This window comes from Nicotiana tomentosiformis, chromosome 6 (assembly GCF_000390325.3).
Source record: "Nicotiana tomentosiformis chromosome 6, ASM39032v3, whole genome shotgun sequence".
Taxonomy (NCBI): Eukaryota; Viridiplantae; Streptophyta; class Magnoliopsida; order Solanales; family Solanaceae; genus Nicotiana; species Nicotiana tomentosiformis.
In genome coordinates, this window is record NC_090817.1 from 6689867 (window position 1) to 6704089 (window position 14223).

A 14223-nucleotide genomic window follows, 5' to 3' on the forward strand; every position below is an offset into this window, starting at 1 on the left:
CGTCACCTCAAAACCAATCACATAATACATATTCCGGGGTTTCATACCCTCATGACCAAATTTAGAATTGTTACTTACCTCAAGCCGTGTAATTCTTTATTCTGCAGTGTCTTTTACTCGTGAATTGGCCTCCAAACGTCTCGAATCTAGCCACAAATAATTCGATTCAGTCAATAAAATTTATTGGAATTAATTCCATAAGAAAATATTAATTTTCCAACAAAATATGAAATTTAGCTCAAACATCGCATGTGAGGCCCATATCTCGAAACCTGACAAAAGTTACAAAATCCGAAATCCCATTCAACCACGAGTCTGACCATACCAATTTTACCAAAATCCGACCTCAACTCGACCTCCAAATCATATTTTCAAATCCCTAAGTTCAAATCCCTGATTTACACCTCCAAAACATGTAATCTAGTCGGATTATTCGATTTTAATTCAATATTATGAAGTAGAAATGATCACAAGTGACTTACCTCAAGATTTCCCATGAAAACGTCGCTCAAAATCGCCCAGCCCAAGCTTACAATGACCAAATATTCGACCCCGATATCAAAAGGTCAACCCCCCGGTCAAACTTCCCAAAATTCAACTTTCGCCATTTCAAACCTAATTCTACTACATACCTCCAAATAATGTTCCGGACACGCTACTAAGTCCAAAATTATCATACGGAGCTATTGGAATCATCAGAATTAAATTTCGAGGTCGTTTACACATAAGTCAATATCCGGTCAACTTTTTCAACTTAAGTTTTCAATTAAGAGACTAAGTATCTCATTTCACTCCGAAATCCTTCCGGACCTGAACCAACTAACTCGGTAAGTCATAAAATAACTATAAAGCATCAATTGAGCAGTAAATGGGGAAACGAGATTATAATACTCAAAACGACCGGTCGGGTCGTTACAAAATACCCCCACCTATTTCAAACTGAAGATATGGCTCGATATGGGATGCTACATCACAACTCTATTTAGGCTAGTAGGTCATCAGGTAAGCTCTTATTTACTGACTTTCAGTATTATGATTTACGACTGTGTGAGGCAAAGTGTTGCTATTTATAGACATTGGCCATGTGTGGCATGCATAGTATATTTCTGGCTGCGTGCAGTTTGGTTATAGTCTAGTGTACAGAGGAGGCTCTGGCAAACAATTTTCAAAGTCTCTAAGAGTAAACATTCGAGGACGAATGTTCCCAAGGGGGGAATGATGTTACACCTTTTTTTTTTTTTACGTAAAACTGCGTCGTGAGCAAACTAATATAGGACCAAAAATGAGATCTTCTTTAAAAATATATAAAGTAAGTTAATCATGTTACCTAGGAGGTTACAAATATTTAACATCTTGAACAACAAGTACAAATAGGGTTGGAAGGTTCAGAAGCTAAAGGAATTGACGAAAATAATATTTCGTCGAAAGTCGACAAGTTAGGAATGTTATAGAATGTAATTTTGGGGTGAGACCAGGGTGTCTAACATTATAAAGAGTTTATGTTATGAGTTATGTTAGTCGTATGATAATCGTGTGTTATGTTTTGAAGTCAAGCGAGTGGTGGAACAAAAGTCGATGAAAGTCATCACAAGTTACGTTCATAAGTTTTACAGAAATTTTGGGTCAAATGTAACTGTATTGTTTTCATAATATACTCAGAGTTATGGGGTGTTCCACCAATCAAATTATATTTCTATGAGTCTATTTTCTAACACATTAAACCGTTTGTCAATACGATATCGGAGTAGAGAGATATGGGCGTTTTTGCGTGACTGCGCAGACTATCACCTACTTGCTTAAACGAGAATCCAAAAATGGGCCAGTTCGGGTCGTCCAAAGAGGCCTTTTTAAAGGCCTATACCCTTCATATATTATACTTATAATAGGGCAAAATAACCAGACATAATCTCTCCAAAAATCCTTCCAAAAATTGCCCACAAACCCCAATTGATTTTCTCTCCCTTTCAAGTTCTAATTGGAGGTAAAGCCTAGAGTTTGAAGAACCAAGATAGGAACTGAGTTATCCAATAAATAAGGTAATTTTACTTCTATCTTTCATATATTTTCTTCTTTTGTAGATGCATAGTAAGTCATTCTATATTTGTAAGAACTCACGGGACGGTGATCGGAAGCCGTGAGTTCGAGTTATTCACTTGTAGCGGACTGTTTTGTGGATTGTTTTGTGTTGCTGTTGGGCTGCGTGTTTTACTAATATTTTGTGGAGTTTTGGAGGAGGAATGGTGTGGAGAAACATCACATAAATGCAGGGTGGTGGGCTGGTCGCTCGTCATAACATTTTCGGGCTATTTGACACTACTACGGTGGTCATTTTGTGTATGAAGAGATTGGGGTGTGTTGGGCTATTTTGTAGTATTTTGTGGTGTATGTAAGGATGGAAAATAATGTATATATGTTGTTATTGTTGCGTTCTTGTGTTGTTGGTGTTGTCTTGAATTTGGAGGAAGTAAGGATTATAGGGGAAATGCTGCCCGTTTTAATACAAAATAAGCTTGTCGTTCGTTGTGCGATAGTTGTACCTTTCGTAACTTAATGATAGTATTATTATCATTGTTGTAGATTAAGGTGCGAAGAGGCGAGTTCAACTTGGTGATTGGAAAGATTGTGATAAGGTATGTTAAGTCTAAGCCCTTCCTTCATTTTGGCATGATCTCGTAGCTACATGTGTTTGATAATGAGACATAAAGAGAAGTTTGTATTCATGAATTTATTCACATTATCCTAGTCTCATAAGTTATAGTATTCTCCCTTATCGAGACTTTATATTCAATTGAGTATTGTCTTCTTCCAGTCAAGAGAGCAGAGGGTCTATATATATACAGTACTATTTTCACCACCATCGAGCTATAATCGGTGGGCAAGCCCCTATTGGGCAACCTCTGATCAGATGGTGAGTTATATATATATATATATATATATATATATATATATATATATATATATATATATATATATACACACCGAGCCTACTGTGGCCGAGCACTATGAGCGAGCCCAGGATGGCAGAGATACAGAGCCTAGTATGGCTGAGCGCCTATGAGTGAGCCTACTACAGCCGAGCAGTTACACGTACCGAGCCTTATAGGGCCGGACATTTATTTTACTTACCATATTAAAGGAGTTGAGTCAGTATCAGCAGATAAGTATATCTCCAGATCATATTTGACTCCCAGTTACTTTCAGTTATTATATTGTCAGTTCAGTTTCAATTTTCAATTATGGTATTGCCTTACATACTCGGTATATTATTTCATACTGACATTCCTTTTCTGGGGACGCTGCATTTCATGCGTGCGGGTTCAGATAGACAAACGGGTAGACCTCCTTAGTAGGTGTTCCCCGAGTTCAGCCTAATCGGTAAGCTCCACATCCTTCGGAGTTATCGGGTCTAGGGTTTCGTGTACATCTTTTGTATGTATGTATATATGTTATGGGTAGGTCGGGGTCCTGTTCTGATCACAATACATCCATCAGTAGAGGCTTGTAGACATATCATGTCAGTTAATGCAGTATGTTGGGCTTGTAGGCCTGGTATGTATATTTTGGTGGTTTGTTAGCTGTAGTAGTTATGACGGCCTTGTCGGCCCAGCTTTATATTGATGTTTAGTCAGCGCTAGTTTCCACTCAGTTTTATATTTTGCTTCACAAATTGTCTTGCAATGTGGCCCCATGGCCAAATTATGACATTATATGTTCAGAGTCCCTTAGTCGCAATTTGGTATGCTAGGTTAGGTGAGACACCGGGTGCCGGTCTCGCTCCCAGGTTTAGGGCGTGACACATGTTCTCCGTCATATCATTTTTGGGGAATTCTTTTACCATTGATCTATAACTTTCTTATATCTCGTGTAGTGGTTCATTGGGCTCTTGCTTAAATGCTAGAATTTCATCCCGGAGAATAACCATGTGCCAGGGAGAGAAGTACTTAGAAATAAATTTCTCTGTTAATTCATCCCAAGTATGAATGGAATGATTTGGCAAACGTTCCAACCAGTCTAAAGCTTTACCCCGTAGAGAGAAGGGGAAAAGCCTTATCCTCAAAGCATCCTCAGATACATTTGTTTGTTTACTCCCCGAACACGTATCTACGAACCCCTTCAAGTGTTTGTATGCATTTTGACCCGGTGCACCGGTGAAGAACGCTCGTTGCTTGAGCAAAGTGAGCATCACGTTGATTATTTGAAAGTTTCCCTCCCTAATACGGGGAGGGACTATAGCGCTTGCATACCCTTCATTCGGCAATACCCGGTGTGGAGCCGCTCGTGGTAGAAGTGGGGGTGGAACGGGCACATTGTCATGAGGCAGTCAGCCTCGTCTATTGGCTTGAGGTTTAAGAGGGACCTCATCCATTTGATCATCCTCAATGTCCACATCCCCCAAAGGTCAGCTTCCGAGTTCATTGTTTGCCATGATTGCACCTACAATTTCTCAACGCGTTAGTAACACGGAAGAAAAAGAAGATATTCCCCAAAACACACCTAAATATATAGCTAACACCGTTTTTAGTTCCCCGGTAATGGCACCAAAAATTGATCTCATCCAATTTCACACCTCAATTCAAGGTTATAAAACAGTCGAATGCAATGATAGTACCCAACAAGAGTCGGGGTCGATTTCCACAGGGAGCGATATATGGGAGTTAGGAGCATATATTATAGTATGTGAATTTGACTATCTCAATTTACACTTGCACAAATTGGAGTTGTTTTTAAGTCTAATTTAAAACTAAGAGTGCAAGTTGAGAAATAAAACTAAGAAATTATTTTTGTTGTTTTTCAAGTTTTGTAAAAAGCCTAGGGCTATGACCATCGCCTAGGTGTTTACCTAATGGGATATAAACATTAATGCTTGTTTTATTGATCGGGGCGTATTATAGCAATCAACACTCAATTACCACTCAATACCTCTCGGTCAAAGAGTGATTTTGCCCAATTTGGCTTTCTCAAGTTCAAATGGGTATTGCACAAAACGGTTGATAAAAGCTCAAGGTTATTACTATCTCTAGGTTGAACCCTTTAATTGGGATTATCAATCTCTCGATTGACCCAATTTCTTATTAGCCAAGTTTTTCTAGACTAAGTCTCTCTTTCTCAAGTAGAGACCAAGTCAAATAGGCATGAACCAATATTTGCAACCGTTAATTCCACAAATTAAAACATGAACAAGGCTAAATAATAAACACCCAACCATAAACAAGTATTAAATTAAACACCCAGAAGGTTTACACACTAGGGTTGGGTCACAGCCCTAGTAAAAATCTAGCTACTCATTCTTGAAATTGATGAAAAAAAGAAGAAATGATAATTAAACTCATATTGCAAGATTAAATGATAAAATCTATGTTAAAATAGCTTAAAATATGAAAAACTACTAAAATAAGTAAAGAGAAACGACTATTGTAGCTGCTGATGTCAAAAGTTAATCAAACATTATGAAACTCATCTATTTATATAGGGCTAGAAATTTCGGACAAAAATGCCCTTCGGGAGGTTCTGTGGCCGCACAATTCCATGTGCAGTCCGCAGATTTATTCAACTTGTCAGGACTAAGAGTCTATGGCCACATAATTCTGATCTGCGGCCGCAAAGCACTCTTTCTGCGGTCCGCACTTTTGTAACTGCGGCTGCACAATTCCTGTGCAATCCGCACTTTTGATGGATTGGAATGCACATTCTCTGAACTTTGCTCTGGCCCAGCTTTTGCGGCCGCACTTTTCACGTGTGGACCGCACTTTGCACCAAACTCTGCTGGTTTTTCCTTCATCATCTGCAGCCGCATATGATATTCTACTGTCCGCACTTTTGAGCTTTTGTGCCTTTTATGTCCTTGAGTTCAGATTACTCCTTTTTGAGTTGGATTTCATCTCTGGAGTCTATCTTCCAATATTCCTGCAATTTAGCACATTTTATCAGTTTTCGTGAACACAATTAAACGCTCTTGGACTAAAACAAAAGCTAAAAGGCGCTAATAAGTGGTCAAAATCCCTACTTATCACCAATGATAAGGGAATGCTTTATGAGGTGAACCAATTTCTCTCTCAAAATTTTGATATGAAAGATATGGATGATGCATCTTATGTCACTGGCATAAAGATTCATCGAGATAGACATCGAGGTACTTTAGGTTTATCTCAAGAAACCTATATCAACAAAGTTTTAGAGAGGTTTCGGATGAAGGATTGTTCACCAAGTGTAGCTCCCATAGTTAATGGTGACAAGTTAAATTTGAACCAGTGCCCGAAGAACGACCTTGAGAGGGAACAAATGAAAAATATTCCATATGCTTTTGTTGTTGGAAGCTTAATGTATGCTCAGGTTTGCACTAGACCTGATATCGCATTTGTTGTTGGAATGTTAGGAAGATATCAGAGTAACCCAGGTCTTGACCACTGGAGAGTTGCAAAGAAAGTCTTAAGATACCTTCAAGAGACAAAAGACTACATGCTTATGTAAAGCCCCAGAAATATTTCTAACAAGATTAAGCCGAACTCGAGCTTAAGAGAATATTTTGCGAGACCTCGAAGTGCTTGCAAACCCACACGAGTGTATCGAGATCATTAAAATATTTGGACATGAATATTATGAGGATTGAAAGTCACTAAGTTTCATGAATAAAGGCATAACTTGGAATGGTGGAGAAAAGAGGCAAAAAGGAAACCTAGCAAGTCTGTGTAGCCTTATTGCGTAGCCTACGCAGGCTGCGTAGGCAAAATCAGCATGCTGGAGGAGGGGGAGGATTTTTTTATGTAGACTACGCAAGTCTGCGTAGCGAAGCTGCGTAGGCTAGTAGGAGGTTGGGGAGAGAAAGAAATTACATTTTTTGCTAAGTTTTGGATTCTAGAGAGAAGGTGGAGCATCCTCAACCCAAATACACATCAAAGGTGATTTTTATGATATTCCTATAATGGATTAATACTAGTTAATGGTAGTATTAACATCTACATGGATTGAAATTCATAGGGATTCCTCTAATCTTCAAGAATCATTCAAAAGGGTTCAAGTTAGGGTTTGAGCTATAAGTGGTAAATTCTATACCCTACACTTAAATACAACTATGGATTAAGCATTTAGAATGTATTGTGAAGTAAAAAGTATCAATTGGTTGAAGAATTATGTTAGTCCTTGAAATGGGTATTGTGAGTTAGGTTTCTTGAATGAGGAAGAAGATGAATAGTGGTTTTTTGAATCTTGTTAGGATGGTTGGTGATTATATTGCTTCAATAGCTTAATAATGATTAAGTATTGAATCATATAACCTGAATGGGGGCTTAAAGGCCAAGGATGGAATCTATTAAGGTTAAAGGGATATGTTTGGGTGAATTGGGCTTATTGAAGACTTACAGTCAACTTGTTAACCTTAAATAGGTATCGACATATATATTTGGAAAAGCTTTGATGTCTTGGGATGTCTAATGTAGATATTAGCTTGTTGGCGACGCTTGAGAGTTCTAAATGAATTGGAGCGTCGTACTATTATTTGAAGCTTGGACTTGAGGTAAGTTGATTAAAACTTACTCTTCTTGAGGGATTTTCTCTAAAATCATGTTTGAGTTATTACATGAGTTTGTTTGTAAATGTACATCCGTACTTGTGGGGACAAACGGGAAAGGATGTCACCATGTATTTTGAGTTTTGTTGCATAAAGAATGTCTTGTTATTTTACAATTGAGAAATTCTATTTTTAAAGATTTAAAGGTAAATGACGCTTAAGGAAAATGTTATAATTCTTATTTAAACTTATGTATTGGAAAGAATATAAAGCATTTGAGTAATAAAGAAGTATTTTATGAAAAGTATTTCTTTTGAAACTTGATTAATGGATAACACTCGTCGTATCTTTGAATGATGGATGTTAAATTGCTAAAGGCTTTAACAAGAAAAAGATCATATAGTTGATTGTTTTATTCAAATGGTTTAGTTTGGCCATGAGCTATGATTTGATAAAAATAGATCCTTTGAGGCTACTATGCTATGAATCTATTTTAGAGATATCAAATATTTTGGGAGTTACTAGTGGAGACCACCGAGATTGGTTTGAATATTGAGTTAGTTGCCATGAAATTACACGTGCCGGTGTAGGGACACATTCCAAGGCTAAGCCGAGGTTTGTGGGATAAAGTCCCCCATTGAAAGGACAAATGATCATTACTTAAAGTAATGAGGTTAAGTCGACTCGTACGGCACTACGGGAAGCCGCCCAGACAAGTAGGGTCAAATACTTATTGCTAGGTCGATCACATAATAGTTGTTTATTATGTTGGTGTCGGTATAGTACTCCCGGTAAAAAGTTAAGAGATAATTTTATTATGTTTAGGCCTAAGGACAAGAGAGGTTGCTCTGATGGTAAGCAACCTCCACTTCCAACCAAGAGGTTGTGAGTTCGAGTCACCCCAAGAGCAAGGTGTGGAGTTCTTGGAGGGAAGGATGCCGAGGGTCTATTGGAAACAGCCTCTCTACCTCATGGTAGGGGTAAGGTCTGCGTACACACTACTCTCCCCAGACCCCACTAGTGAGATTATACTGGGTTGTTGTTGTTGTTGTTGTTGTTGTTGTTTAGGCCTAAGAAGCCGAAATTGGTTTCAATGACTTAATGAAGTTGAAATGGTTTCGTATGATTTTATTAGAATCATGGATTTATACAAATATTTTATAAGTTTGTATCATGATTTATATTTTTCTAGTCTTGTCATTTAAAATGATAAAGAGCATGAATTGATATAATTGTCATCATTTTATATCGAATGTTAGTTGCACTATTTTTGTTAAGTCTTGTCCCATGAACTTGAGTTATGATACTTATTGAGTACCGCTGTGATGTACTCAGCCCTCAGAGGCCCTTCTTCAGGGTCTCGCTTACTTTATATGTTTCAGGAGGAGGTATGGTACGTGATGAGCAGATGAGCCTAGAATGACTCTCTTACCGAGGTGCATGGTGAGGCACCACTTCTATTTTGTGGTAGTTGTCATGTTGATTCTTTACTCTTTGTTGATTGGGATTGTCTCAAATATTTATTTTATTCTCATGTCATAGAGATTCCATAGACTATTAGTATTCTTTTGGGGTTGTAATTGATGGTCATTCATATATCATGAAATGAAAGAGACATTGTTATCCTTATGTATTTTCAATTATTAAAAATAATGTATTTAAAGATTATACTTCATGTATGGTTTTAATCATTTAAAATGATTATGTTTTAAAAAAGGCTTCCACATGCATCTATTAGTCATATAGATATATATTATAGTATGGGTTGGTTCTTCCGGGTTGGGTAGTATGTCGGATGTCGGTCACGTGGTCTTGGGTCGTGACAGCTTATGTACAAACGATCAGATAATTTAGAGGTGATTGGCTACTCTAAATTTGACTTTGATGGATGTGTTTATTCACGCAAACCAACGTTAGGATACACTTTTATGTTAGCCGGTGGAGCTATATTTTGGAGGAGTCCCAAGCAGACATTAACTGCTACTTCCTCTATGGAGGCTGAGTTCGTTTCTTGTTTTGAGGCTACCTCACATGGTGTATGGGTGAAGAGTTCCATTTCCGGGCTTAGAATTGTCAATTCGATCTCTAGGCCATTGAGGATATATTGTGACAATTCAGCTGATGTCTTTATGGCTAAGAATAACAAAAGTGGGAGTCGAAGCAAGCATATCGACATTAAGTATCTAGCCATAAGAGAACGTGTTAAGGATAAAAAAAAAAGTGGTCATTAAGCATATTAGTATTGAATTGATGTTCGTTGATCCTTTAACTAAAGGCATGCCACCACAAAAAGTTAAGGATAATATAGTTACGATGGGACTTGGTTCCACTATGTAAATTTCGTTGTAACAATGATATTTATGAAACTCTATTATTATATGAAATTTCTCATATTGTTATTATGTACACATACAGTTATTTTGAGAAATATCACTAAAGTATGGACCTAGAATAAACATTAGGTTTATTCATTAAGAAATATGGGCTTAAGCATAGAGGCATAATGCATCGTGATACATGGAAAACACTACTCACTCGTAGAGAAACTATCGCCATGATTCATGTATTATGATTCTCTTTAAAGTATGAGTACTATGGCCTTGGGCATTAATTATATGGACAAAGTGGGAGAATGTTAGTAACGTCCTTTATTGAATATTTCATAAAGATGGTTCGTTTAATTTGAACAAGTTGAAACTTTATTTCAACATAATTATTTGAAATTGCCCATTGTCATAAAGAAACTATTTGCCCCTTATGCATCTGAACAAGTAATTATTCTTGATGGAAGAACAGTATAAAAGGAGAAACTATGGATTGGATCCCTAAGCACAGAAAAACCTTCTTAACTACTATACCATCTAGTGAAAATTTCGGAAGTTCTTAGAAGACCCGCCGGAGGAAAACTTCCGTCGCGGACGACACCGTAACAATGGCTGGAGGTATGTCCGATATTTATTTCTGCTGTGCACTGCTCTAATAGCGCTTGCATTTTGGATAATGTTTATAATCCTGACCACCACCATCTTTAGCTTCATGTTCTTTGTTCCTCTCTGGTTGAGCATATTAACAATGACTGTAGAGTCAAGTTCAAGAGCAAATTTAGTGTATCCTAATTGGTTGTACCATTTCCCTCCAAACTCAGCGGCTAAGGCATCGGCCATATTATTGTTGTCGCAAATAAAAGGCATTGCAAAGGCCATGATACAATCACCATTGCCATCTCCGATTATGCCTCCTATACTAGTTTTCCCACTCTCATTTATGTAACTACCATCAGTGTTGACTTTGATAGTGTCATATAAAGGAGATTGCCATTGAACTTGTTTCCAGGTTTGCATAGGTCTCAGCTTTTCCACTCTGCTGCATATAGTAGGCCATTGAAATGAGGCATCTCCATTAGGCATCAACTTAGCAATAATGGACTTGATACTTGATAGTCCATATTACTTGGTATTTCATGAAGTTGAGTTGAAACTTCTTCTGTATGCCATATCTACATGAGCTTCTCCGTTTTCATACTTCCCAGTATATGACAGTTGGTGCAACTTGGAGAATCAAGCCATGAACTATGTTGTTTGTTTTTTCTTCCCACCACCTTTTGAAGATTGCAGAAACAGGGACCTGTTGGTTCCTAATTCCTAGTGGGTTGCCAATTGCATTCCATATATACATTGCTGCTTCACTATCCATGAACACATGTTGCATGGTGATCTCTACCTATGGAAAACTACAACAAGAGCATCTAGATGTGATGTTAGTACCAAACCTACCAATCATGTCATCAAACGGCAAATTTCTTTTGAACAATCACCAAGTTAGGAAAGATATTTTAAAGGGAATAGAGTTATGCCAAACCTTCCTTAAGAAATCATTTTTCTGTTTTTTTTATCTAATTAAATGCCAGGCAGATTTGTTAGCAAAAAGACTATCATCACTTCATCAGATATACTCCAAACAGATCCAGACAATTACCTATATCAATATTCATAATGTAATCAGTAATATGGGATTGTGATCGTATTTATATTCCATAGTTGATCACAATATGATTATAAACATCTTTCTGTCCCCCAGAAAATGCATGTAGTAATTCTTAAGATGAAAGATATAGACATCATAATCATAAGATCCGGTATCCATTATCAATCAATTTGCAACACATTTACAAGTAATTAAAGCCCCATATACTCGAACTATAAGGGTAACGACTCTGAGCTTTTCACTGACATATCAATGAATTCCTTTGCCAAATTCTTCTTTTCACTCTGCAGAAATTAATGTTGGTCGAGTAGAAATATGGTAGCTTCAACAGGTTTGAAGCCGGCCCAAACAATTGTCACGATCCAAATCCAGATTTTCACCACTGTATGTAGGAGTCAAAAAAGGTGTCAGATACTCTCCGTGATCCTATTTGATTGGACACGAAGTTTAAAATTGTGATCTTAAATATATTAATTATAACAGTTATGTGACTATAAACCTTGTAAATGAAATAAAAAGTTTAAATTAAATTGTTTTCGTTTTTAGAAAAGGTCACCTCTAATAAAAATTTACTAAAACGAAAATAAAGTACTCAACTGCAACTTTTAAAACAGATATATTAAATTTTGAACATATATTTCTTGGTTCACTAGGGTAGTCAACCGCGCTTATGTTGGATACATATACTTGAGCACAAAAAGGAATGTCGACATTTTCAAAATATTTTTAGTCTAAAGGACATGTACTCGACATAAATATAGTCAATATATTCGCCTAGGTGGCATGCCAACTAAGCAAGTCAGCATCCACATAGATAATACACACTTCCACGTGCCATGCACACGTTTCCACGGACTAAGATTTGTTTTGGCTCATTTATGCACACGTTCTATCTTTTTTTTTGGGTAAAAGGTTGAAACACCAAATATAGACAATTGCATGGGGCGAACAGATTAGTTTATGTAAAGTGAAGACAACAATAAATTATGCTGATAATGATTTTTTTGCTTTACGTTCTTTTAAAAGGATTTTGATGGTTTATACTGAAATCCCACTCAAAATTTATACATAGAGAGAGAGAGATTCTATATCCACCACTAGGATAGAGAATAATCTTTTTAACACTCAGAGGCGGAGCTAGATTGTTAAGTACAGGTTCAGTTGAATTTCTGTATTTGTATTAATAAATTTTCAAATATGGATAAATATTCAACTACAGATCCAGTAACTAAAATAAGCTATGAGTTTGACGTTAAGATTAAAATTCTTAAACTTCAAATTCTGACTAAACCCATGAATACTCATCATATATAATGACATGTAAAGTGAATTTTGGATGTGGCAGCCCCAAAAGTAGCTTATAGGCAGCAAACTTATGGCTCTGCACATTCTTCCGAGTAGCATAACGCACTTCCTAACGTGCCAACATCCGTCAAATTGAGTCCACAGTTTGCTCTTACCTTTATATAAGCAAATGGTTTCTTCACCAATCACACACTACAAACACCATTCTTCACATCTTATCAAAGAGATAAACGCAACATCCAATATCTCATATTTCTATAGTCCAATTAAGAAGATATATAATAATGTCTAGCATTTTCAAGATTATTGGGTTCGAGAAGAGAAGGTCGTGTTTAGATGGAGATGACGATGGAGATGATGGATATGATTATGCTCCAGCAGCATGCTTAGAAGGAGGTGGTGACGACGATGATGGAGATTATGATTATGCTCCAGCAGCATCATTAGAAGGAGACGACAATGATGGCGATTATGATTATGCTCCAGCTGCATAAATTCAACGACTAATTTATACATGAGGAAGAAGTAGGAACCTTGTTTTTAATTAATCCTAATTTTTTTAAGTAGGAATATGTAGGTTTATATATTTGTTGAAACTTTTTGCGGTTGAAGTCCACATCAAGATGTTACAGGGTTTCTGAGATCACTAGCTTATTAGATGTATTTTTTTTCTTTACAGTATTTGAAAAACTTATGACTAAGAAGGAAATTCAGAAGGAAAGCTTGTTACATGTAAGAAGTAGGAAACTTTGAAAGTCCTAAAATAAAGCATCGCATTTGTAAGACTAATATCTCAATAAATATTTTTAAAGGGGGAATGATTATGAAATATGCCTAATTAATGGACAAATTGGAATTTGCCACTAATTCGTTATTATATAAGGCATACTGATATACTCTGCAGTGGAAGAGCTTATTCAGAAGTACACTGAATATCAACTTAATCTCGATTTGAAAAATATATCTATATGTATCTACATTCTTAATTCCCTCCATTTTTTTTACGTCAACGGACGATATGAGCTCAAATACCACAGGTTCACTTCCGAATAGGTGACGTGTTCACCTGCCTGAGCCTTAGCAGACAAAATTATTCGATACTTATGCTGGTGGTACTCGGTGAAATAGTCAAAATGCATCAAACTTACCCGAACACAACCATATATATATGTCACCACTCCTCCGAGTACAACAAAGTGAAAGGAGACAAGACTCACCTCCCCCTACTTTGTTAATCACAGCCATCTCATCTATTCTATTCTCGAATGTATGTTGACAGAAGGCCCATTTTTCAGACTGTCTTGTTTTCGGGTCTCAACAATCATCCATACTTCGCTGTATGAACTGTGTTGTAAGCTTTCCAGTCTTTGAAGTAAGGTTTAATGCTAGGAAAAATGCTTTTGCTTCGCAGGTCTAAAATATTTCTTACC

At 36.9% G+C, this 14223-nt stretch overlaps 1 long non-coding RNA gene across 1 annotated transcript in view; it reads left to right on the forward strand.

Moving 5' to 3' along the window:
- Nucleotides 1-13578, forward strand: part of LOC138893264 (uncharacterized) — a 47654-nt gene extending 34076 nt beyond the window's left edge. Inside the window, exon 2 of the long non-coding RNA XR_011408317.1 lies at nucleotides 13119-13578. This is a non-coding gene — a long non-coding RNA (uncharacterized lncRNA). The remainder of the gene's footprint in view (nucleotides 1-13118) is intronic.
- Nucleotides 13579-14223: the final 645 nt, after the last annotated feature.